Source organism: Dendropsophus ebraccatus, chromosome 4, assembly GCF_027789765.1.
Source record: "Dendropsophus ebraccatus isolate aDenEbr1 chromosome 4, aDenEbr1.pat, whole genome shotgun sequence".
NCBI lineage: Eukaryota > Metazoa > Chordata > Amphibia > Anura > Hylidae > Dendropsophus > Dendropsophus ebraccatus.
In genome coordinates, this window is record NC_091457.1 from 51,201,495 (window position 1) to 51,228,708 (window position 27,214).

At 42.5% G+C, this 27,214-nt stretch overlaps 1 long non-coding RNA gene across 1 annotated transcript in view; it reads left to right on the top strand.

The window, feature by feature from the left end:
• Nucleotides 1-1,080: 1,080 nt before the first annotated feature.
• The window catches only part of LOC138789635 (uncharacterized), an 82,693-nt gene continuing 56,559 nt past the window's right edge, over nt 1,081-27,214 (top strand). Inside the window, exons 1-3 of the long non-coding RNA XR_011362745.1 lie at nt 1,081-1,139; nt 13,403-13,473; nt 22,031-22,102. This is a non-coding gene — a long non-coding RNA (uncharacterized lncRNA). The remainder of the gene's footprint in view (nt 1,140-13,402; nt 13,474-22,030; nt 22,103-27,214) is intronic.

Below are 27,214 nucleotides of genomic sequence, written 5' to 3' on the forward strand. Positions count from 1 at the left end.
CCATCATAGACAAATATGGCATATCCACAGGATCATGAGAAACGTCCGTCTACCAGGTCAAGTGGATTGTGCAGCTGGATCTACATGTGTGCATATCTCTCCATTCAAGCCTAGGCTAGTTAAAGGGAACCCGTCACCATAAAAATACCATGTAATCTATTGGCATCATGTCATAAAAGCATAAAAAGCCTTATGTTATGAGCATGAGCAAGGCCAAGCAGACATATATATCTCTGTCGGAAAAGATTCAATATAAATTACAACCTATAGATTGTTTGGAATCCATAATCTTTCTATTTACTGGTATTCACTGCCTTTTTTTACCTGGAACAAACAAATTGTGCATCTCAGGAACAGTTTTTTTGTTGTTGCTTCAATTTTCCACTACAGGCATGGGAATCCAAGTGATCCCAAGTAGGAGAATATTCTGCTGGTAGAACCAAACACCTAGGCACTAAATGACCCTTAAAGGGGCAATTGATATTTTAAACAGCATTCTCCCCTTGTGCTTTTTTAAGGCCATGTTCACACATGGCATGAGACCGGCCGGGTCGCAAAACGACCAGTGTCAGAGAAGATCATCTCCGTCGGTACTGCAGTACCGGCCGGATAATCTTCATTTCTGATGAATTAGGATGGGGGCGTATCCGTGTGCGCCCGCATCCCAATTCACTGCTGCACACAATGGAGCATGCGTTAACTGACATGTCTGTGTGGCCGCTATTCAGTGAATAGCGGCCACAGAAAACTTACATTCCAGTTTTTTATGTGGGCAGATGGAATCCCGGCCAGAGAATATACTATGTGTATACGCTTTGGCCGGGATTCCATTCATTCAAATGCAAGATATGTTTTGCATAAATCATGGCCGTTGTTGCAAATTGCAACAACGGCCGTGATTTTTGTAAAACACACGTTGCGTGAACATGGCCTAAGTAAGAGACAGTGGTACTGTAGATCATGCATGGACATGGGGGGAGATTTATCATACATGATGTAAAGTGAAACTGGCTTAGTTGCCCCTAGCAACCACTCAGATCTGATTGGTTGCTAGGGGCAGCTGAGCCACCATGTTTGATAAATCTCCCCCATGGTCTCTAGCAATTACTGACTGAGGGCAGCTGCTAATACTGCACAAGGTGGTTCGTGTTTTAACATCAGTTTCTTGTCATATTTTATTTTTATAAATATCTATTAGGGTATATTCACATGAACGGGCTCGCAGCGAGATTCTCGCTGCGAGCCCGGCAGGTCCTGGCAGTTCCCATACACTACATACTTGCTGCGGTCTAAACGACCGCAGCGAGTATGTAATTATACCGCCCTTAACCCCTTCTGCTCCCCCGCTGTAATCATACTTTACCTGTCCTTGCTGCACGGGTCCGGCATCCTGCTCTCCCGCCCGGCCAATCAGTGGGCAACACACTAATTGGCCGGACAGGAGAGCAGGACGCCGGACCCGTGCAGCAAGGACAGGTAAAGTATGCTTACAGCGGGGGAGCAGAAGGGGTTAAGGGCGGCAGAATTACATACTCGCTGCGGTCGTTTAGACCGCAGCAAGTATGTAGTGTATGGGAACTGCCAGGACCTGCCGGGCTCGCAGCGAGAATCTCGCTGCGAGCCCGCCCGTGTGAATATACCCTTAAAGTTACCTTTTAAGAGCTAAGGTAACATTATTGTCTTGTGTCTAGGCATTCTGCTGATGGTATATTTGATATCCCTGACCCACTGGTAAAGGGTTTAAAGTGACACTGTCACCCCCTTTTTAGGTTATGACATCTCTACACAGGTGTAAGGGGTAAATTTTGCAGTTTTCATACCTTATTTTATATCATATGTCATGGTGCTTGTTCTAGTTAAACATGACGGCCGCAGAAAGCCCTGTCAGTTCACACAGTAAACACACAGCTGGAGCTGCTCGCTTCACTGTGCACTATGGGAAGCTCTGATGCGGGCGTGTGCTGATGCGCCCGCATCAGAGCTCTGCGACGGGACAGATCATCCGGGCGGTACTTTAGTACCGGCCGCGATGTGACGGGCACAGACCGGCCATTCCGTGACCCGGCCGGGGGGAACGGAACGGCCGGTCTAATACGTTGTGTGAACATAGCCTAAAGGTAATTGTGTGTGCAGGATTTTTTTTCCATTAAAATTAGTTATTTACACTGCTGAGAACTTTCACAACCTTCATCAGATCCATATTTGTTACATTTGTTGAGATTTCAAAGTGTTTTAATGGAAACACCTTCTTAAAGAGAACCAATCATTAGAAAATCGTGCCTGCAGCTATAAAAAAATAAAACATTGTTATTTAGACCCCAGCACTGTTTCTAACCACATTCAATGACAGACATTTACAAAGAATATTTTTGGGCCATATGAGTAACACTGATAGCGATTACTTATTTTGTTGGAAACCATTTTAGGGGCTTTACAACACTGCTGATATAGGCATGATTTCTTTACATTGGTTACCTTTAGGCTATGTTCCCACTATGTAAGAGACCGGCCGTTCCGTGACCCCATCCGGGTCACAGAACGGCCGGTCTCTGGCCGGATGATCTTTCCAGCCGCAGAGCTCTGATGCGGGCGCATCAGCATCGCCCGCATCAGAGCTTCCCGTAGCGCACAGTGAAGCAAGCGGCCGGAGCAGCTCGCTTCACTGTGTAAACTGACAGGGTTTTCTGCGGCCGAAATTCAGTGAATTCCGGCCGCAGAAAACTGGCATGTCAGTTATTTGCGGCCCCATATGGGATTGCGGTGTGTACAATGTGCATACGCTCTGGCCGGGATCCCATTGAAAGTAAGGCATTGTTCCACCGCGGCAAAAGTACGGCGGCAAAAGTTACGTAGTGTGAACATAGCCTTAAATGTATTGTATCATGGAAACTAAATAAACCAATAAACTAAATAAAAGCCAGTTTCTCCAATATATTCTGCAGTGCATTACACTACTTGTTATAGGTCACATAGGGATAATTTCATAATAAGCAAGCTAACCTGTCAGTATGTTTTTGGCATGTGCAAGGAAACCATAAAACCCCAGGATACTCATGTAAACACAGGCAGAACATACAAACTCTCTGCAGATGTTGCCATTGGTCAAATTCCAACCCAGCAACCCTGGAGTATAACATACAAACTCTATGCAGATGCTACCTTTGGTCAGATTCCTACTAAGGACTCAATGTTGAAGGCAACACTGCAAATCACTGACTCATTGTACCAAAGGGGTGGGCATTTTTTCAGATTTTGCTACAAATTTAAGACAGGTCTTTACCTTATATTATATTCATTACACTAGATCAATATTTTTTTAAATACTACTATATGAATATTATTTATAGGTGCTATATATATATATATATATATATATATATATATATATATATATCTTAGCAAGAAAGAAAAAAAAACACTTGGATGTAATACAATATCTGCCCTGCTTGTCAGTCTATTGCATGTAATCCATGTGACAACAGATGTTAGAAATAAATATCCCTATTTACTATGTTCATAGAATAAAATCTACAATGTGATGGCTGCCAATAATCACGAATAATAGGCTGAAAGTATAATAATTAGTAATGATATTCAATGCCAGAACAAATTAATACACCTGTTATGCTGATGAGTGAACACAGTATTGTATGAGTACAGTCGATTAACACTGTGGCATGTATTCTTCTTGTTTAATTATAAGGAATATCCAGATTTCTTTAATGTTTAATTTATAAATCAATCACATTATTCACATCAACTTATATAGATGTTCTTTTTTTTATTTATTTAAGTATAATATGTTGGCCCTAATTTTGCAAGGTCAATTAAAATAACATAGAACTATTAGACAATGTATATCCTGTACCATCTACACCATGATGACCATCTACTTTCTGTACTTTAGAGCAGTGGATCTCCAGCTAAAAAAATTACAATTCCCAATAGGAAATCTTTCTTTTCCTGGATCCATTAGCATAATAAAAATGACCATGATACAAAAATTCTTTTATCGATTAGGAACGCTTTAAATCTTAGTCACTTGAAAAGTTCTTTACCAGATCCATAATCTTCCTGAATTTCATATTGCAAAACAATCGCCACCAAATCCACACTTCTCTTTTGACTCTTGCCAAGTCACAGCCGTGGCGGCATCCCGTGCTCCAGGCCATCACGGCTGCTGCAACCACTCTCCCCATTGTCCTCTGCAGGCGGGCATCGGACCCCACGTGCAGTGGCCCGGCGCCACCATCTCATCTAGATCAAATCCCAGGAGATAGGTCACCAACCCGTTGGGTCATTTCCGTGAAGAAAGTCAGGGATTTGATCAAATCCCTGAACTGTTGTAGTGATGATTTTATCATTTCTCTGCGACATGTTCACAGACTGTCACATATCATTTAGGTTATAGACATAATTCAGGCAGGTCAACGGATATGTAATCAGTGGATATGTTTGAATAATTTGCAGACAATGGCTATTGTGTTGGATCTTCTTCATTCTATGTCCCTTTGACAATTCAAAAGTTTTTCTTCACCACAGTGCCTCCTTAACTTTGGCAACCCAATAACCCTGTATGTCGTGAACCGTACTCATTTGATTCACTTTGGAATAAACTAAACATTCATAGAAGTGCTTTCTTCTCCTATCTGCAGATTTGCCACGTAGCCATAGATTACTTGGGTCCCTGAGTTTAACCGCTGTTTTTTGCCTTTGTGGTTGTGAAACCTGGACTCTAAAGGCCTAATGTGGGAAATGTTTAAATTATTATTCAGTTTATAAAAGTGCTGGATGAAGGTAATGCTGTGGATATCGCCTATCTAGACTTCAGCAAAACCTTTGAGAAAATTCCCAATAGAGCTGATACAGAAGTTAGTGAAAATATGACTTAAAGGAGAAGTCCAGCAGCATCCACAGGGAACATGCTCCCATTGGAAGAGAGAGGCCTTAGGCCACTAGGGAGTCCATTGGCTTGGAGAAATGAGGACACTTTGCTAGGGCCCTCCCTGATAGGCCGAGAGAGAGGACTAACCCAGACAGATCGTCTCCAACAAGCAGGTGAAAGTCTTGTATTTGCAGGATACAGACTTTACAGTTAACCCTTTGCATCTCTTCAGATTATGCTACATGTCACTAAATGAGTATAATACACAAAATGCAGTTAGTGCCATCTGCTATACACAAAAAAGATAAAAACCCTACATATACAAACTTCAGCAATACATAAAATGGGGTTCTCGGGACACTGCAAGTGCAATCAAAGAAATAACAGGGGCATGTCTGAAATATAAAATATATAGGAAACAATTGACTTTTATTAGTAGTGCGGATAAAAGCTTTGGAGCAGAAAAGTTATACCCCCATAAGCACTAAGGAGCTCATCTGCTTTTTGATGTGATTACATTAGGTTGTAAAGATCTATATAGGCTAAAAAGTTTAATTACTCAACTTGATTGAAATCTAAAGCAAATATGGAGTTGGAGATATTGATGATGTCTTTACTGTTGTCCAAAATTGGTTACCTTCCAAGAAGTAACTGAATAGAAACATGACAGACATACAGGAAAAGGTCAAGTCATTCCTGACCCTTTTTGTAAATTAAGATAAGTAAGGAGTCGGTGACCTAAATATAGTATGTAAGCATACTGTATGACTCATACACAGAGCCATTCTTCTCCCATCAGCACAACCACTGTAGGACAAAGCAGCAGAACGTCATTCATTTCAATCACAACCTTAATCACAACCTCAGTTTTGTGTGAATGTTTGTTTACTTTGTTAGTTTATCAATTTATTTTTGATCTCCCCAAATTATTGTTGGCCATGATGTGTGACTAAAGCTTAGCGCTAAATGCAATATTTGCATAAGTGCTTGGCACACCCAACCTCCAAGAAAGTTATGTTTCGTTTGGCATTCGAAACTGCTTTGCAGATGGCATAAAATAGCTTAACTATGATTCACTTTGAGCTAATTTGAGATTTTGCTAAATCATGCTGTGTAGAAAATTGGTGTCAAACTGTATAACGCCATGGTTTGTTAAGAGCATTCGCAATGTAATTGCAAACACCCCCCCCCCCCAAAAAAAAAAAAAGACGTGAATGCAAATTGCACAAATTTGTATCACAATTGAGAGCTTGTAGTATATAGTTTTTTGCAGTCTAGTGGTAATTCTGTTTAATACATTTAGTTGGTAGAGTTATGTTTGCACAAAAGCCAAAACAGCTAGGACTGTAACCCAAGCATAGACCAAGTTAAAAGTCAAGTTTGAGCGTGCATATGCACCATTTAAACAGCCTACCCCATAATAAATGTAGAATATCTTTAGTAAATGCAGATGCAGCCATGAAAAACATGTCTGTACATATATTTGCCTTCTTTCCCCTTCCTTAATTGGTATGTGTTTGGTGTTATTTGAAAAACACATAAAGCTAAACAGGTTCTATAACTGCATTTCTTGGTGTACTTAAATATATACCTGTATAAAACTTGTCAGCATCTTCTTTCTGACCTAAAGTTGCTTAATTCACCTAGACAGAGATTTATCCCCACCAAGGATATAGGCAGGGGCAGTCTTGGCATTTCTGGGGCCCCAAGCGAAGTTATGTCTGGGGCCCCCCCTCGACACGCGTTCCAAAACAATAGACGCTGTGTGTTGCCCCCAGTAGTATATACCCCTTGTGCACTACCGCCAGTAATATATACTCCTTGTGTGCTGCCCCCAATAGTATATACCCCTTGTGTCCTGCCCCCAGTAGTATATACCCCTTGTTTGCTTCCCCCAGTAGTATATCGACCCCTGTGTGTTCCCCAAGTTATATATAGCCCTCCCTGTGTGCTCCCCCAGAAGTATATAGACCTCCTGTGTGCTGCCCCAGTTGTATATAGACCCCCTGTGTGCTGCCCCCAGTTGTATATACGCCCTGTGTGCTCCCCCACTAGTATATAGGCCCCCTGTGTGCTCCCTTAGGGGTATTTAGCCCACCTGTGTGCTCCCCCACTTGGATATAGACCTCCTATGTGCTTTCCCACTTGGATATAGACCCCTGTGTGCTCCTCCAGTAGTATATAAACCCTCTGTGTGGTTCCCCCAGTAGTATATAGACCCCCTGTGTGCCCCACCAGTATTATATAGACCCCTTGTGTGCTGCCCCAGTAGTATACAGACCCCTGTGTGCTCCCCCAGTTATATATAGACCACCTGTGTGCCTCACAAGTAGTATATAGACCCCCTGTATGTTCCCCCAGTAGTATATAGACCCCCTGTGTGCCCCACCAGTAGTATATAGACCCCTGTGTGCTCCCCCAGTAGTATATAGCCCCCAGGTGTGCTCTCCAAGTTGTATATAGACCCCATTCTGCTGCCCCAAGTAGTATATAGACCCCCTGTGTGCTGCCCCCAGTAGTATATAGACCCCTCTGTGAATCCCCAGTAGTCTATAGCCCCCCTGTGTGCTCCCCCTGTTATATAGCCCCCCTGTGTGCTCCCCCCATTTATATAGACCCCCGATGTGCGCTCCCCCAGTTAAACAGACCCCTGTGTGCTCCCCCCTCCCAAATAGTATATAACACAATTAAACGAACACTTATACTCATCTGGGTCCGGGTGTCTCCTCTTCTCTTCACTCTTGTGGCCGCAGGAAGGGTTTTCCCTGCGATCACAAGAGACCGCATTCCCCTTGTCCTGTGATGTCACTCCAGTGATGTCCAGTGATGTCACTGGAGCGCCGGCACCACAAGGACAAAGTTGCCACTTGTGACCGCAGGGAAAACCCTTCCTGCGGCCAAAAGAGTGACTGACAGGAAGGGGGCCAATGTCTCCCGCCCTGTCAGTACTGCTGCATGTAACTATGAGCGCTCATTACGAGTGCTCATAGTTACAGTTCAGATGGCAGCAGCAAGCGGGGCAGCGGCCCTGTCCAGCGGTCTTGAGCACAAGAGCGGGGCGTGGGGGCCCCCCTGGATGTTGGGGGCCCCAAGCGATCGCTTGTGGTGCTTGGTGCCAAAGACCGCCACTGGATATAGGGCCCAGTTGCTGTGAAGCCCGGCCTGGGTGACACTGTCAGCTAAGGTGAGGTGACAGTAGACATCTATTCTTAAAGGATCACTCCAAGCTAATTTCTTGTTTATCCTCGGCAGTAACATACAGTGATTAAACAGTCTGAGTGATGCTCCTCTTACTGAGATGCTTTATTTCCCAGCTTTTATTGCTTTCAGTACTGCTGCTTGCCTATGTGACCACATATGTGTCTGTTTAAATCTCACAGCTGCTCAATGTGCCCCTCATAGAGATGCATAAGGAAGGCTGTGAGAATCAGGCAGTTCCTCAGCTGTTAATTTCTTACAATGTTGGACCTCTAGATAGGAGAGTCGTCCACAGCTTCTCCTGACCTAGTAACAAAGGGTGGGTGATCATCTGGGGTTGGTGTCCCCTTTTTTCAAGAGCCCCGTAGCAGTTGCATACCTCTATGTTGTGTATGATTTTGCTGTAATAAAAAGACTAGGGCGTCACATTAGGTATGGTTCGGTGAAGTCCTGCTTGACCAAGTCCACACCTACTTGAACGATCCAGGCATGGTCAACACCAAGTGGGAACTTATGAGCAGAAATGCCAAGACAAAAGAAAAAAACAGATAACATGCCAAAAGGTAAAAACCAGAAGATCATATAGGAAGAACAGGTCAGGCAGGTTAGGTCAATACCAAGAGGTTGGTAGAAAGATAAATAGTAGAATTATGCTTACTTTATTGGTGCAATATCAACAGGAGGATGCATTTCGGCTAGGTCGCCTTCATCAGCTCCAGGCTGTGATAGGATTCTAGTTGTATCTGCATCATCATATAAGAGAGAGTAGAAAACATCAATAATCAGGAAGTCAGATACAGTGTAGTAGAAGACAGCACTCTCTAGGTCTGGTGGTGCTCGTGGTAGGACTCTTCCCAGAACAGTAGAAAGATCAATCCCGGCACACACCAAGTGGAATTATGCTTACTTTATTGGTGCAATATCAACAGGAGGACGTAATTCGACTAGGTTGCCTAGGGAGCTGGTGAAGGCGACCTAGCCGAAACGTGTCCTCCTGTTGATATTGCACCAATAAAGTAAGCATAATTCTACTTGGTGTGTGCCGGGATTTATCTTTCTACTCTTCTGGGACGAGTCCTACCAAGAGCACCACCAGACCTACAGAGTGCCATCTTCTACTACACTGCAATATCAAGAGGTTAACATCAGTTCAATATCTTCAGGCAAAGGCAGGGTCAAACATACAGTAGGTTAGAAATCAGGATACCAGGAAAACCGAAAAAGGTAAATGTAGTGAGGCTCAGGGAGACAAGTCATGGGCATAGAAGTGCTCCTGGTGGAGGCATAAATGTACCGGTTAAGGAGGCATTGGACTGGTGCATCTGCCTCCTGATAGGCCACACCATCTGCACAGTGCATGGATGTGCAGCCCACTGTTGCCTCCTGCCTCTTCTATTTACAAAGCAGGGAGGCATTCCCAATCTCATAAGAATAACCAGAAGCACGGTACTGGGACTGGGAGAGAAGACGTTGTAGGCATGGGGTCAGGTGAGTTTGGGACATAGGGACAAGATAAGGTCCTAACCAGTGTTAGATATATTTTGGAAAAAAAAGTCTGTGGAAGAATACACGGAATTCACTTGTCCGTAACTCTCATTTTTCTTATAATTGTCATGTCATCCATAACCATCTTTAAGCCAAAAAACATACTACAATGCAAAATAATAATTATCAGACCGGCATGATCACAGATTTGCTAAAATGAAATCTGGAAACCATTAAGCTCCCTCACGGTTCTACCTCTTACTCCTCTGTCCTCCATGACTGTGTGTTGGTGACCCCAGAACATTTTAGATTATGCTTATATCTCCTTGCTGTGTTCAACCCTATCTTAAATTTGGTGCCATTAATGTTCCTTGATAAGTTACACTCAAAATATCAATAGGATGATGTGTGCTTGATGGAAGTTAAATGTCCCTAAATCCTATGAATTGATCTGCTGGAACTGTTTTCCACTTGAGTGGGGCGCTCGGCCAGGCATACATCCGCAGAACAACGGAGGTCATGGTGATGAAAGAAGAGGTGGGTATGTCGGCATATATGCACTCCATTCCCGACAGTGCCTTGCTTCGGCAGTGGCAAGTGAAGCGGATATGCCATGCTCAGTGGCATTTCTAAATGCCTCTCAGCTGGGGGCCTCTGCTTATTGCATCAATGGCACATACTGAGAAAAAAAAGGAAATACATAATTTTGTCAAAGTACTAGATCATAATCTACCATCCCCCTCTACTCCTCCTTCAAAATCATCACCACCAGACTAATAGCCCTTAATAGATAGAGATGTTATGCATATTTCAGGCACAGCGGCAATTCTAATGCATTTGTGAAAGGCTCCTTAATTTATGTCTACCAACTGTGTGTTGCCCTTTTTTTTGGGTAATGTCACCGTCCTAATGGTGTCTCTATTATACTCAAAGGTAGCAAATGAGGCTTATTGTGGGACGGTAATTGATTTTCACTGAGTGAAAATGTAAATAGCCATAAGAAATCCTCTGAAAGATAAGCAGGTCAAAATTGTCAGCGAAAACAATTCAAGTAGGAAACTTAAAGCTTCTCACGTTCAGAGCTTTTTGCTTCCAGTTATAACGAAACACATTCAAATATAGCACGGAAATAGGAATTATGCTCCTACAAGTTGTCCTTGTCTGTATTAAGGAAATCCTTAAGTTACATTCTTGATTCATAGGATTATTTCGCTAACAGCGGAAATCCTTGGAACAAAAATAGTTGCAATAGGAATTTTAACTTATTCCTGTAATTTATTAATACTTATTTAATTTTAGGTTTTTTTTTTGTTTTTTGTTTTTTAAGAATTCTATTTTTAATGGTAATATAGAAAACAACTGCATTTGGTAAAATGAAGACTGTGACATTGCCAGTGTTAATGTTCTATAGTATGACTTTGCCAATGGCTTCATAGCAGATATACCGCTAATCAGCTGCTCACTTTCCTGATTGCCAATAGACTATTTGGAAGCAGATGGGCAACAGCAACCAGTTAGAAAATGTAATGTGCCAAGACACAAATTTTCCACACCCGCTCTCTACAATATTTTTAACATATATATATATATATATTTTTTTTTTTTTTTTCTCATTTGGCTCTCAAAATAGTTATCAACATGTAAAAATGAAGGCAATTGGACTGGAACTGGCTCCCTATTACCTTGTAATATTGTGGTTATTTTTTATATTTATGCCAAATGTAGCTGACTATACAAGTCGTTTTAGGAACATATTGAATGCATAGCATAATATACAGAATTCTTGCATTTATTTAGTGAAACATTCTTGTGATAAAATTCTAATATACTAAATAGAATTTGTGAGATAGGTCACAATATTCCAATCTACAAGACTTTCAGCTCCAATCAATCCAAGAAAACACAACGCAAACAGTTCACACTGAAAATTCCCCAGTCCTTTCCATAGATAGCCAAATCAGCCAAACCATCCCGGCCTAATCTTAGTTATACTCCCCTAAAAACCCTAAAGCCCAACCTATCGGCAAAAGAAAGAGGAAGAAGAAAGATGTAAGGGAGCCCAACTACACAACCACACTGCACAAGGCTGTCTAAAACTTAGGTTAGACTGGCCCACCATAGTACCAGGGGATTCTCCAGTGGGTGTGGTCTCTGACATAATATTAGGATCCAGCAGAACAAATGAAAAATTCAAACAATATAATACGAAAAGTAGACCATTTGGTGGGTCCAGTCTCTGACACAAATAAACCAATGAAACCACCAAAGTATATATTGTAATCAAAAGTAGTTGAGCACATGATCTGTACAGATAGAGAGTCCATCTGGTGGCCCAAATAATCCCAGCCAGACACTGCTAAGAAAAGTAAAACCTCATTCCTGTATATTGTGTTTCCTAACCAATTGCCAAATTCTACAGTTTAAAGCGTAACTGTCATGTTACTATCTGTGCATAATCAGGCAAACACGTCTTCATTACAGAGAAGCCAGTGAAGATGGGCTCTGCTCTCTCCATTGTAAGCCTATGAAGGGGGGAGGGGCTGAGGGAGATGAGGGAGCAGGAAGAGGTGACATGAAGGTCAGCTGTTTGTAGACTCTCTGGGCACCTAAACCGCAGGATTCAGGTGTCAGAAAGGTCAGTGCTTATCTATGAACTTACTGAGAGAAGATTGCAGGGTGTTGTGCTGTGCAGGACTGCTCCGTGCTCAGTCACTCCTAACAGCCCCTCCCCTCTCCATAGACACATAATGGAGACAGAAATCCTGCTGCTTCTGAGTGAGGGGGGAGGCTGGGAGATTGCTTTTTCAGTACAGAAGGAAACTCTTTTAGTACATAAAACCTATTACAGAGTTTCTTAAAATCGCTTGTACTGTTGATATTTAATGTTTTCAGAAAAATGCACTAAAGATAATAAGCACTAAAGATCCTCTACTGTGTACATGATTGGTTGGGTTGCCAGACCCTGACTATGTCAGTGGAGCTGTGGGCCACTATGAGGCCTTATGCTGTGTTTGGTGGGGCACAGTTTATAGTTTATAACTAAACAATGTATGCATGTGTATTATTCCCTACAATATCTGTATATGTCATGGTTGTTTTATAAACCTAAGAGGGTTTAGGAATGACCAATAGTTTTTGTGAGCTTTGTATGTAAAGTGTGTTACTTAATAATAATGGATTAAGTAAATATATGCCATACCGATCTACAACGATAAAACACTCAATCTCAAGAATTATAATCCCGCATTGATGTTTACTAATTTCCTTCTTCACTCTAGAAATGCCAGTTTCTACTGAATTGCAAGATAAATGTGGCATAATTGATAATGAAAGACTTTAATTATTAATCCCTGACTGGGTTCTTACAACATGTTATGCAATGGCAACAGCTGTGCCCAGAACACTTAGCTGTGTTACAATCATGGAGGAAAATTAATACAATAGACCATCTGAGTTAATAGGTTTCAGACTGGGGCTGATTGCATTAAAACAAAGGGTAAAGGAGCCACATTGAAGACCATAAACACAAGACGGATATTTATCAAAACCTGTGCAGTTAATTGTAACGCAGGGCGACCAATCAGAGGTAAGAGTCATCGGAAGTAGTTGTGCACATCTCAGACGGTAATGATTCTGGTTCTCACTTATGGTTGGTATTTAAAGGGGTTGACTAGTTAAGAGACCCATTTTCAAATAAACAATTATGGAATTCATTGGAAAGGTTTCCCCCATCTATTAGCCACAATAGAGTATAGCGTGCGGACAGCTCATTGCGAGGATTGTGCAATGTTTCCTGCAGGAAAATTCAATACTTGCTCTATCTTTCCCGCACAGATTACAGTTGATCTTTCAGGCCTCTGAGACAGACAACCCTGTTATAAGTTTATCATCTGGGATCACTATAGGTAAGAACTTGGAAAAGTTACTATTTTTTCTCCTTGAGGAGAGCTCCATAAAGACAAGTTAGTCATAAAAATAACTTTCGCTCCTTGTCTGAGTGTTCAGCCTGTACAGATCATGCTGCAGGACAGTCTGCTACCCGCTCTGTTTAAATAAAAAAAAAAGTGTTGAGCTCCATAGACTTTTATTAGGAGCCCAACTCATGACGTGACACAAAGTCGGGAAAAGACATTGCTAATAACAGTCTTCTCCCAGCTCGTTCTCACGACTGGTACATGTCTGAACACTCAGAACCGGACCAATCAAAACTTTTGACATGTCTCTATGACATGTCAAAGGTTTTTTATAATGATAGGTACATTTCTGGGGAGGTTCTGGCTTTGGGTTATTTAATCTCCAGTCATGTTCTAAGGCTTCTAAAAAGAGTCAAACACAGACTGAAGGAAAAGCTACTTCCAAAAGGTGGCGACAGAGCTCCTTCTTTGTAGACATCCTAGAGGTTTTGAGAGAAAGCCTAGGGCCCTAGTACACCAAACGTTTGGTGTAATAGAACATGTTTTAAGACAACGATCAGCCAGCATACACTACAGTATTTCAGCTGAGCGTTGACATGTTCTGTTTAAACGATGATAGTGAAGGTCTGCTGGCCATCGCCCGGTGCAATAGGAGCAAGCGCTGCTATCTTCTATGGGCTACTTGGCTGCTCCCCGTGGCACTACCCCCCCTCGCTTAGTGTCAGTGCATGTAATTGCACAGACATTGTGCGGGAAACGAGGAGCAAGCGAGCGCTGCCCTGACAGGTCGGCTCCTTAATATCGGCATGTCTAATAGGGCCCGTAGAATGAAGAAAACAAGTATTGTAATTTGTTGCCTAAACTTTTGCCCCAAATATGTTTTTTGTTGATTTTGAGATATACAAGATATAAATGTGGGAGAGAGATACCTAAGAAAGATAAACAAGAGAGAGATACCCATAATGTCTAAAATATTATTTACCGTTGGTGTTGTCATAGAGTAATAAGCAATATTATATATATATATATATATATATACATATGAGAGATAGACAGAGATAGACACAGATAGGTATGAGAGGTAGATAGGCATGATAGACATGGACATCAATACATATATAGATAATTCTCTTTGACCTGAAAGCCAATGGTCTATTTTTAAGGATCATTATTCTATTTATTGCTAAGATTATAATATATATTTTTTTAAATATGACAGCAGACAGGTGCATTTGTGAGGGCATCATGGGAACTGTAGTTCCTGCAGCATCTGTTCTGCAGACGGCCAGTTCTGGTTGAATACAAGGAATCTGGTACATTATTCAGTCCTAATAATTTCACACAGCCTGTGTGCCCATAAGATGACTCTGTTCTTCTTGGACTCATTTGAATTTAAAGTAGATTAATCCTGTATTTCACTAGAAGATAATCCCCATTCATGCCAGTAAACATCATGTCAGTGCGATCATCTCATTCATTATCTTCTCACATGTAATATCATTTATTAATGACCACTTTGCTTCGCTCGTTAAAATGTCAAGAGGTGAAATACATGGAATATAAACCATAAAATATCAATAAAAAGACAAAGCTAAACATTGTAATAAAACATTGAGAAATTCCCAAGCTGTTTTATTATTTCACTAGCTTTAGATGGAATGTAATACTGAAGGCTTATCCTAAGGAAAGGTTAATAATGTTTGATAAGTTAGGGTCCAACCTCTGGGACCCCCACCATTTAGCTCAATTAGGTTGCTGTACCTGGTAATGCCTATTCTAGTGCACAGCCACCCAACAAACAAACCACTGTGTCCCTTTAGCGTGGTGTCCCTTCATTGTATACAAAAGGTTCTAAAATATGTCAGATAAGAGTATCTGTTTTCAATGACAGGTATAATGGACTGCCATAGTGTGACAAGACCAAGGGGGCACCGCTGTAAAGTGACAAACTTTTGCATCGTGTGATTTTAGTACAGTCCATTTCTTGGTTTCCCTGTGATCTGCTTTACTGTTTTCCACTACCGATTCTGCTCTATCAACCCATCATTCACACTGATCAGCAACTGCACCTTAGAGGTGGACCCCTTCATGTTTCTTCCCCAGTAGAGCTGCTATACATGTTCCCCTGGTAGTTTTCCACGTGTTTCTAAAGTAGTACACAGTTGGACTTACAAAGGGTACTGTACATCAATGTTTCCTTTTTGGTCACATTTGTTTCACTTCTACTCTAACTGGGCTCCATAGTCTAGAGTCTATCAGTCTATCCTTGGCCCAGGAAACGAGAGTCTCAGAGCACATCATGCTGCATGGACCATGCTCTCTGGTTCCAGACTGCACTTCCATTGTTCCAGACTAATGCTAGGTGTAGTTCCCAGCCCTGAAGCATAGTGAATCATTCCTGGGCCCTGCTTGGCCTTGAGCTCCAGCTGCATAGCCTTTACATTAGATGATTCATCATGCATTTCCAATCCTGTACAGAGGTACCATAAGCGCTGGGCAGTAAGGTAGTGCATTATTGTCATTCACCCTTTAATAAAATAGTACTTGTTGTGGTGGTGACACCCAGCATCCCTGCCAATCACTTGTTTGCCAGAGCCGTGGCATGCCATATACATTGAAACGGCCGGGAGCAGAAAGTTCTGTACTTTGTGGAGTGGCCTTTTGGGTTATTGCAGTTCTCATTCATAGCTCTGGTAAACAAATGATCAGAATCAGTGCCAGATGTTGGCACCTCATTAATTTGATATTAATAAAATTTCCACAGAAAACCACTTTAATATTCCCCTTGTGTTTTTGCTTTGCTACTTTTAAAATTTGTAGTTATTCAAATCAAGCCCTGATCTGATGTCCTATTCAAAGGTTTTGCATGGCTCCCACTTGCATTCACTAGGGGGATAGAGGGCCAATATGAATGTATGCGGAAGGTACAGTTATTAGAAGAGATGAGCGAATTTACAGTAATAACCAAGCGAAGCAATCCACTAACCAGTCTCCTGCCTTTTAACTCACTGAGGCTTCTCCTCACTGCTGCTCCTCCCTGTGTGCTGGGGAAAGCTGGATCCAGTCCTGGGAAACTGGGAGAAGTTTTCTAGGACTGAATCCAGTTTTATCCAGCACCCTGGGCGGAGCGTCACAGAGCGGCAGTCAGTTAAAAGGCAGACGGCTGCCGGTCCTATATTTCATTTATTTCTTGTTTATTCTTTATTTATCAAACAATAGTGTAATATCGGGTACACCAATCCCACAATAGTTTTATCCTTACGTATAAATGCAGTTAATTCCAAGAAGGATACGTTTAAAAATATATTTTATTTCTAATCTTTAAGATATACAACATAACATGAAGAAGATACAAATATTTACAAAAGAGTCTCCAAGAATAGGTCCGTGGTCAGTGGGAGGTTTGTAGGGCTGTCAAGTCCTTGCTGGAGGGAATCCTGTATATGTCCACAGAGGAAAATGCCACGTCCAGTCTCATTAACAGACAGTACCACCAATATTTTCTGACCAATCAATAGAACCAATAGTAGAGGTGATCAAGCTACCACCGGACAGTTACCAAACCAAGATCATCTAGTTTCTGAACTGTTCCAGGGTGAACAGACCGGCCAACATGCCCAACGCGTTTCAGTATCAAATGTCGGATACGTCATCAGGGGCTAAACGGTCATAGCGTCATATACGTCATAGATTTGACAAGATAAATAAGACATCACATGAGCACATAATGCATGGCTATTATTGCATGCCAGTATCTTATATGTGTGTGATGCCAATATTGAAGCGCTGCTGTATCCTGTACTCACTGTACCAACCGTCCAGGTGACCAACAGATATTTATCCCACCGTACGTGACTGATTGCGGGTACTGTATGGTGTAAAAAAGTAGTGTCAGTATGACCAGTGTAATATGTACTGATATGTATTGACTTTTGTCATATAGTACTCACTCTGTCATGTTCAAGAGTCAGCCTGGGTACAGACTCACATCCAGGACCAGTAAACCTGTAAGCGGATACATATATATTGGTATTGCCATAATAATGTGTGCAATACAAAATAATTGCCGTAACAATGTGTGCAGTGCAATATAGTGCCTGCCTCTTGCGGCCGTCATAACAGTAGGATTCAGATACTACTTACAGACAGCGCTTCCTATGGAGACCTGCTCCCGTCCTCCTGTTTCTGCGGAGTCTCGGAAGTGCACGCGGCGGCTGGTAGAAATAGCCGCTGCATTGACAGTTGCGCGTCTGACGTCACAGTGCTTGAAGCAGCGCGCCAAAACTAGGTCACTCCCCCCTGCACGCCCGGTGGGAGTGGACGGTCCCAGCAGATAAACAAAGGATCCGACATTCTGGCAGTATAGCGCTCTCCAAGGTACTGTATGAATGTGCGATGACTAATATGTCGCCGCGTGAACAAACGGGTAATGTGATTGAGATTACTGGGTGATCCTGTAACCGTCTCTAGACAATTTAAGTGGCAGTTATTTTGCAGAAAAGTCGGTAACTACGTATACATAAGGAGGATGTCTATCTAGCATGTCGGTATATGGTTAGAATAATGGAAAGCATAGGTGACGTGATATAGTTAAGAATCAGGATAAAAGGTAGGGGATGGGCCTATGATGCCCTAATATATCCTATCCTATGTCCCTATGCCTATGTGGGGTGGCCGTCCTAAAAAGGACGGTCCCACTCTGGAACCTAGAGCTATCAGGTCCCTAGGTGTCCCTGTTAACTTGGCCGGCTCACTAACTGTTAGTCGGTCCACTAGGGCCTTCCCTAACTAACTCATTTAGCCAGCATTCTAAACAGTAGGGTAAAGAGTGGCAGTGGTGCCAATAAAGGGCATCTGTTAGTCGTGCTCATATGTAACAGGCAAAGTTTAGAGACTCGTTAAGACCCCCCGGTGTAATGGTTTGTAAAGTGTAGATCCATCTGGTCTCTTTCTGGAGCAGTAGTCTGTCAATATCACCACCCCGTGGGGAAGGCTTAAGGCTCTCAATTGCAATGAATTTAATAGCGTCAGGGTTTCCCCCATGATGTTCATGTACGTGTATTGCCAGAGGTGTGTCCCTTTTGTTTCTAACATCTCCCCTATGCTCAAGTATGCGTTTGCGCCACTCCCTGATCGTTTTTCCCACGTATTGTTTAGAGCATTCACAGGTAGCTAGGTATATTACCGCTTTAGTGCTACAATTAATGAATGATCTAATCTCGTAGGTTTGCATGGTCTGTGAGCATGTGAATGATTTAGCTTTCTGTACTGATGCACATGCCCTACAGTGTCCGCAGCAAAAAGAGCCAGTGACCTGCTGTGTATGAAGCCAAGTTTTTTGCACCGCGGCAGGTGGCAGGTGACTCTTTGTCACCCTGTCCTTTATACTTCTCCCCTTTCTGTAGGTGATCAGAGGGTACTCGCTGACCACGTCCCTGAGGTCTGGGTCCAGTCTAAGGATATTCCAGTGCTTCTTCAGGATATCCCTGACCTGCCCGGCCTCGGTGTCAAAGGTCCCTATGATCCGCATAAATCCCTCAGTCTCCTCTCTCTGTCTAGGATTAAGTAGGTCATCTCTCTGTTTAGTTTTAGCTGAGTTGTATGATTCCCTTAATGTGTAATCTGGGTAACCCCTCTCTCTAAACCTATTTCTCAGATCCCTGGCCTGTCTGTCAAAGTCCTCATCATTGGAGCAATTCCTCCTGATCCGGAGGTATTGCCCCTTGGGTATGCCCCTCTTTAGTGGAAGAGGGTGACAACTTTCCCACCTCAAGAGACTATTAGTGGCAGTTTTTTTTCTATAAATCGTTGTCTCTAGATAGCCCCTTGACGTTTTTGTTATCTTGACATCAAGAAATGTCAGTGTCATGTCGTCTATCTCATGTGTGAATGCGAGCCCTATCTCATTGTCATTGAGCAGTTCCAGAAAACGAGTGAAGTCAGATCTAGTACCTTCCCATAGGATGAATATATCATCTATGAATCGTGACCATGCCAACACACTATCACTAAAGATTTCCCTCTCGTTGGTGAAAACTATGGTGGCCTCCCACCAGCCCAGGAGCAAATTAGCGTATGTGGGGGCACAGGGGCTCCCCATCGCTGTGCCCCTGAGCTGGTGGTAATACACCCCATCAAATAAGAAGGAATTTCTTGTGAGTATGTACTCAAGTAGACTTAATACAAATTCATTGTGTGAGTGCATTTGTGTGCCCCTGGTGGATAGAAAATAACCCACGGCCTTAAGACCGAAGCTGTGGGGAATGGAGGAGTATAGCGCCTCCACATCTATGCTACCCAAAAGTGTATCGGGTTCAACAATTAGGTGTTCTATGTTTTTAAGCAAATCCATCGTATCCCTTGTATACGATGGAAGGGCTAGAACAAATTCCCTAAGCACTTTGTCCACATACACACCTAGGTTATGTGTAATGCTGCCAATGCCAGATACAATCGGTCTCCCCTTCAGGGGTGTCGTACCCTTATGAAACAGGAGGACGGGAGCAGGTCTCCATAGGAAGCGCTGTCTGTAAGTAGTATCTGAATCCTACTGTTATGACGGCCGCAAGAGGCAGGCACTATATTGCACTGCACACATTGTTACGGCAATTATTTTGTATTGCACACATTATTATGGCAATACCAATATATATGTATCCGCTTACAGGTTTACTGGTCCTGGATGTGAGTCTGTACCCAGGCTGACTCTTGAACATGACAGAGTGAGTACTATATGACAAAAGTCAATACATATCAGTACATATTACACTGGTCATACTGACACTACTTTTTTACACCATACAGTACCCGCAATCAGTCACGTACGGTGGGATAAATATCTGTTGGTCACCTGGACGGTTGGTACAGTGAGTACAGGATACAGCAGCGCTTCAATATTGGCATCACACACATATAAGATACTGGCATGCAATAATAGCCATGCATTATGTGCTCATGTGATGTCTTATTTATCTTGTCAAATCTATGACGTATATGACGCTATGACCGTTTAGCCCCTGATGACGTATCCGACATTTGATACTGAAACGCGTTGGGCATGTTGGCCGGTCTGTTCACCCTGGAACAGTTCAGAAACTAGATGATCTTGGTTTGGTAACTGTCCGGTGGTAGCTTGATCACCTCTACTATTGGTTCTATTGATTGGTCAGAAAATATTGGTGGTACTGTCTGTTAATGAGACTGGACGTGGCATTTTCCTCTGTGGACATATACAGGATTCCCTCCAGCAAGGACTTGACAGCCCTACAAACCTCCCACTGACCACGGACTTATTCTTTATTTATTTATTATTGTTGCTTATATAGCATATTCTGAAGCCCTGTACTGTCACCATTTACATCAGTCATTGTCCCAAATGGGGCTCACAATCTAATTTCACTATATTAGGCACGCACACATACTTGCAACAATTTCATAGGTGGACAGGTATGTTCTGGTTACGTTTTTAGAATGTGGGAAGAAATCCGAGCACCCAGTGATAGCCCTTGTAGAGAACATATTAAAATATTATTTCAATTGACATGCTCTGTGCTTGGACTGGAATTTAAGACTACACTACTAAACCTTAGGCACAGTTCGACCAGAGAGTCACCAAAGCTTACAAAGTATAGAGAAGACTTCTACTGATTGAGTGTACTATCCCAAGAGAGGCTATAGAGCACCACACATCATATCTTAATTGTATAAATAGAGTTATACACTACTTTCAGTTTTGTGTTAAGGCTTTGGCTGTGACAGTCTTTGTATGCTAATAATAGCAAATATTACTATGCAATGGGACAAAGATCTGCAAAAACAAGCACTTGACTTGTGGTGTTATAGCTGTAGATCATGCCCAGGTGCACCTGAATTCTGCTTTACTATCTTACTATCAGTAGCATTACAGTGTGTTGGTATATCTTCTCCAATGTATACATTCAATTTAGGTTTCTTTGAGAATAGTATATAGTCTGTGTATTTACTACATGCGTGAATATATGACGGTGTACTGTATGTTGAAAATATAGTATACTGTATGTATTAGTTTGCTTGCATGTGTGTATTTATGTGTTAACACATGTATTTTGGGCATGTATGTATATGTGTTTGTATTGTTTGTGAGTACATATGTGGGTATGTGCATGTGTATGTGTGTGTGTGTGTGTGTATATATATATATATATATATATATATATATATATATATATACTGTGTGCTTGCTGTCACCGTAAGTTTGTGTATGCCAAATATCGTACAGCGAACCGGTGAGATATCTAAATGTATATTATTTATTTTTAATGAAATATTAAATGCCAAATAAACCATTAAAATAAATGTCAGCTTCATCAGTGGCAGCTGCTCTCCACAGTAGGAAGGGAGGGCAAATATAGGAGCAGGGCAGCAAGAAAAGCCCACAGCGGTCTGCAAAGTCACTAGTGGGAAAAAAACAAAGGCCTCTCCATGAATGTAACACAGATGTGCCCATAGCCAAACTGTCAGAAGCAGTTAGGATGACAGCTACTCACAGTTCATTATTTCCTTCTCACAGGTCACTGGGTGACAAGCTGGGTCAGGATGCTTTGTCGGCTGCTACACTTCTTTCTATTTCGTCTCAATAAAGGTAAGCTACTTAATTTGATAAGCTAATATAGACAAATGCATCCAAATTAATGGAGAAATACCACCGCTCTACAGGTTATTGTGTGCTCTTATATTACTCACAGGGGCCATTTGGTCTTTCCAGCAGCGTAATAAGGCAGCATTTATTTTCCAATATCTCCTTTTGCTGTCTGACACTTAGGCTACAATACAATACTCAGCCCTCCAGGATGCAAACGCTTGAAGGGTATCCCGAACTCATCCTTGTCTCCAAATAATCCAACAGTCAATTAATAGCAGAAACAGAGCACATGTATCAACACTGCAAGTAGAAGATAACTTTTAAAGAGACAGAGACATGAGTAAAAAAAAAAATGATCATGTTATCATATACTTACTTTTGAAATAGAAATTATAGTATGTTCTTAATGCTGTCTTCCACAATGTATCTTAAAGGAGAGGTCTTGCCAACTTTAAAACAGCAGGCAGGCCTGGGTGGGTGAGAAAATAAAAAACAAGTGAACTCAACCATCCTCCGTGCCTTTTTAGCGCCGCTTCCGGTCCCATTCACATCAGCTATGGTTCTGCATCTCCGCTAGCTGCAGCATTAGAACCCCGGATGCGTGATTGCCCGACAAGCCAATCAGTGACTGGGGTGGGAAAGGAAATAATATAAGGGCAGACTAGAACAAGTTTCTATGCAATACAAACTTGAGTTGAAAATGAAGCTGTGATCGGTTGCTGTGGGCAGTTTTTATTTCACAAAATTTGATAGATCTGGGCCTTAATATTTACATTGGAGAGATGCTCCAGAAGAAGGCTAACTATCAGTGTCATGCACCACTCCTTCAGGCCAAGCGAAATGTGAAAATAACCGGAAGGCAGGGGGGTGCAGGGACATAAAGAAAGTATACTTACCCAACCCCGTACCTATGTAGCACTGCCTGCAATTCCTGCCTGCCTTTCATTTATCAAGGTATTCTCATCTGGGCATGTCATGGATAGGTCATAATAAGCTGATTGCAGATGGGTTTGACCACCCAGACCCCCACCAATCCTGAGAAGTAATCACCTCTGCCCTCTATAGAGATGCCAAACACTTTCAGCTGCAGGGCGCTCAGGTGTTCACATGTCCAGATGAGCGTACCCTTTTTTACATTTATAAGTTTTAGATATGGTTACCTTCTCTTTTTCATAGATGAAAAGTCAGGTAACTTTTTTCTGTGCGATACATGCAGTACGTGGTCATCTGTGCCCTTTAGATAGACAAAGATGCCTTTTATGACATCACTTACTCACCTCTGACTTTTTCAACTGTTCCTCTTTTAAAGAAGACAAGAGCTTGGGAAATGTTTTTTTTCCAGCACAACAATAAGCAGTCTGGATCGCAGTCTATTTGGTAAACTGTACCTTTCACATTAAAACCTAATCTGCTTCTTCCAATGAAGACTGCACCCCTGAAAAATAAGCTGATCACAGGAATCCGTAATAATCTGAAGGGAAACTTGGAGGTAAGTGCAGGGCCGCTTTAACCATTGGGCAAATGGTGGATGTGCACTGGGCCTACTGGTTAAAGGGACCCACCCTGAGCAGGGCCGGCCTTCGCTCTGTGCCACCAGTGCGGTTGCTCAGGGCTCCATCCGACAGCCTGTCAGGGGGGCGCCATCGAGATAAGTAAGTAGTTAATCTACTTACCCATCCATGGCGCCCCTTGCAGCCCCCCCCCCCCCTCGCCTGCGCGTTTGTAACGAGCACTCATAGTCACAGGCAGCAGCAGCACTCACAGGGCGGGAGCCATTGGCTCCCTCCCTGTCAGTCACTCTTGAGGTCACAAGAGGCTGCTCTCCCGTTGTGGTATCGGCGCTCGAGTGACGTCACTGAGCGCCGGCACCATGAGAGGGGAGAGCGGCCTCTTGTGACCGCAGTCAAAGCACTGCCTGCGGCCACAAGGGTGCAGTTAAGAGAAGAGGAGATGCGCGGACCCAGGTCAGTATAAGTGTTTGTTTTTTTTGTTATATGTTATATAGGAGGGAGAGCACAAAAGGGGGCTATATAAATGGGGTCTGTATACTACTAGGGGGGTGCACAGGGGGTCTATATACTACTGGGGGGCCCACAGGAGGGTATATATAACTGGGGGAGCGCACAGGGGGCAATATACTACTGGGGGCACACATGGGATATATATATATATACTACTGCGGGGGTGCACAGGGGGTATATATAACTGGGGGAGCATACAGGGGGCACAGTATATACTACTTGGGGGCACACAGGGGATATATATATACTACTGGGGGCACACAAAGGGGTCTATATACTACTGGGGGGCAGCACACAGGGGTCTATATTCTACTGGGGGGCAGCCCACAGGGGACTATATACTACTGGGGGGCGCACAGAGGGGTCTATATGTAACTGGGGGAGAGCACGGAGGGGCTATATAATACTGGGGGTGCACAGGGGGATATATATAACTGGGGGAGTACGGAGGGGGCTATATACTACTGGAGGCAGTGCACAAGGGGTCTATATACCACTGGGGGCAGCACATAGTGGTCTATAGTACGGGGGGCAGCACACAAGGGGTATATACTACTGGGGGCAGCACAATGGGGTCTATATACTACTGGGGGCAGCGCATAAGGGGTCTATATACTACTGGGGGCAGCACCTAGGGGTCAATAGTACTAGGGGCAGCACACAGGGGTCTTTATACTACTGGGGCAGCACACGGCTGTCTATACTACTGTGGGCAGCACAAGGGTCTATACTACATTGGGCCTGCACAGAGAAGCCTATATTATATAGGGACCCTACTACTATATTGGGGCACAGAACATACCTAATTATTAAGTGGGAGCACAGAGGGGTGTAACTACTATACAGGGGCACAGAGGGGGTAACTACTGTATCTGTTGGAGCCTAAAATGTTTCTCTGGCAGATTCTGGAGAGAGGATTCACAGCCGGGGGAAGACTTTAAGATGGCCTACGCTGGATGGAGTGAAAGAAAAGGTGAAAGACTCTGATCAGAGAAGACGCCCCCTGTGAGTAAATGGATGTAACTGCTATATGGTCTGTAGTGATAGTGGTCATGGTGTGGCGGTATTATGTAATGGTATCATTGGTGATATCTTTGTAAAGTTATAAGGTAACTAACGTATGTATTGGAGCTCTTAATAATGCTGGGTTGGGGGGGGGGGTTACCAAAAAGGGAAAGGGCCCACTCTTGAGGGCTGTGCATTGGGCCCACCAATGTATTAAAACGGCCCTGGGTAAGTGTTTCATTTCTCTGTAGCACAATTATAGGGGAAATTAGGTATTACAAAGTGCCCATTCAAATCAGTAGGCTGCTTGTGTAATGCAGGACAGGCCATGACCTCCAGAGGGAAACTCTCTGTAACCACTCTCCATTCTGGCCAAGAAATGAGGATCTTGCTCAGCCTCCTATTAACCCAGAAATATCGAACAGGTTGACTAAAAATGGGTTTTCTATACCTGACAACACCCTTAGTTTGTCTTTTACACTGATTAAAGTGCGTGTATCGCCCAGACTTTTATCCTTTTACTGATTAGAGACAGATACTGAAACACGTCTTTCTAATCTGTTTCTATTTTCTGATTGTAATTTTTTTTTATTTAAGTTTTGTGTACTTAGATGAGGACAGCCATGTTGCCTAAGCAACATTTATATACTTAACAGCAAGCCTCATGGACACAATGAACAGGACATGTCACTGACATTAATAGGAAACATGTAGAGTATAGACGAGTGTACTCCTGGTTGTTGGAGAAGTTGGATGCAGCTCTAGTACTGCCAGGAAAACATAGATATAGTCTATGATTGTATCCATGTTTTCCAGGAGTCCCTAGGACTGCATCTATCTTCTCCAGCCACCAGGACTTAATTGGCAAGAGTTTGAGTTTGGACAATCTGAACATTTAGTTTGCTCATCAAAAGCATACCCTGTGGCCTTTGATAAGGTCGTCCCTCAGGGAGGGAGAGGCTAAACTTTCTATTGATTTCTTTGTCTACCGGTGTCCCTGTTCACTGCAAAGCTGTACCGATTACTTTCCAGTAGATTTTTTTCCTTATCATCACAGACAGAACAGAAAGTCTCAGTTTAGATTTAGGCCTAGTGGGGAGAATGAAAATTGCAAGATTTCAGAGTTATTTTATTGTATAGACAAGAAAAACATCACCAAAAAATCTTAAAAAATAGAAGCTTTTTTAAATTAAACAAAATTTTTTCCTTTAACATCCTACCCCCCTCAATAGGAACTGAGGTCCAGCCTGTATGAAATTAGTTGCCTGGAGGTAAAAAAATATAATGGGGTATGGTTTGAGTTGTACTATGACAATGCTAAAAAAATTATTGTAAAATATAACTCCTAGGCCTTTAAAAATGTATTTTTACTGTCAAATCTGACAGCTCTAATCTGATTAGCCTAATGAATAGACAACTATTTTTGGAATTATCCATTTGGTTTATTTTTAAATGCAGTTTCCCCCCCTTGATATGATATTTGGGTTATAATTTATGCCATTGTTGAATATTATACATGATGGCTGGATTTGTAGTATGTTGCTTTAAGATCTCAAGATAATAAGCTGAAAGCTTCTCAATTAGGCAATCCACACTTCACGGACCACATGACTGAGAAAATTTGGCTAGATATCTGGCCTAATAAGTGAATATTTTCTTTGGAAATGCTTGGTATAACTCTAAAGTAAAGCTTAGAATTGTGCCTTCCATTAATTTTACCAACTGAATAAAAATGTGAGCTTGCAAGCCAGAGGGCTTTTGAGATATTTCAATACTTTCTGGGGAATCTATGTAACATAAAACTGAAGGAAAACATCTAATGTCATTGAACAATAAATATCTGTTCTGTCAGTAGCTTACCTTTGAGCTGAGGCCTTGGGATGTTTCTCTTCGAGAATCCTCACCAACGCCACTGTCAGCTGCTTCAATTCCCCGGGGCCACCTGCAGGCAATGGCTGGCCAGCCAATGGTTGTGAAAGTCGTTGTTGATTGAAATGACTGGCATCATTTGTACAAGTCTTAAACATGGAAATGCTTCAATGTCATGCTACATTTACTCATGTATACTAGTCAGAGACACAGTATC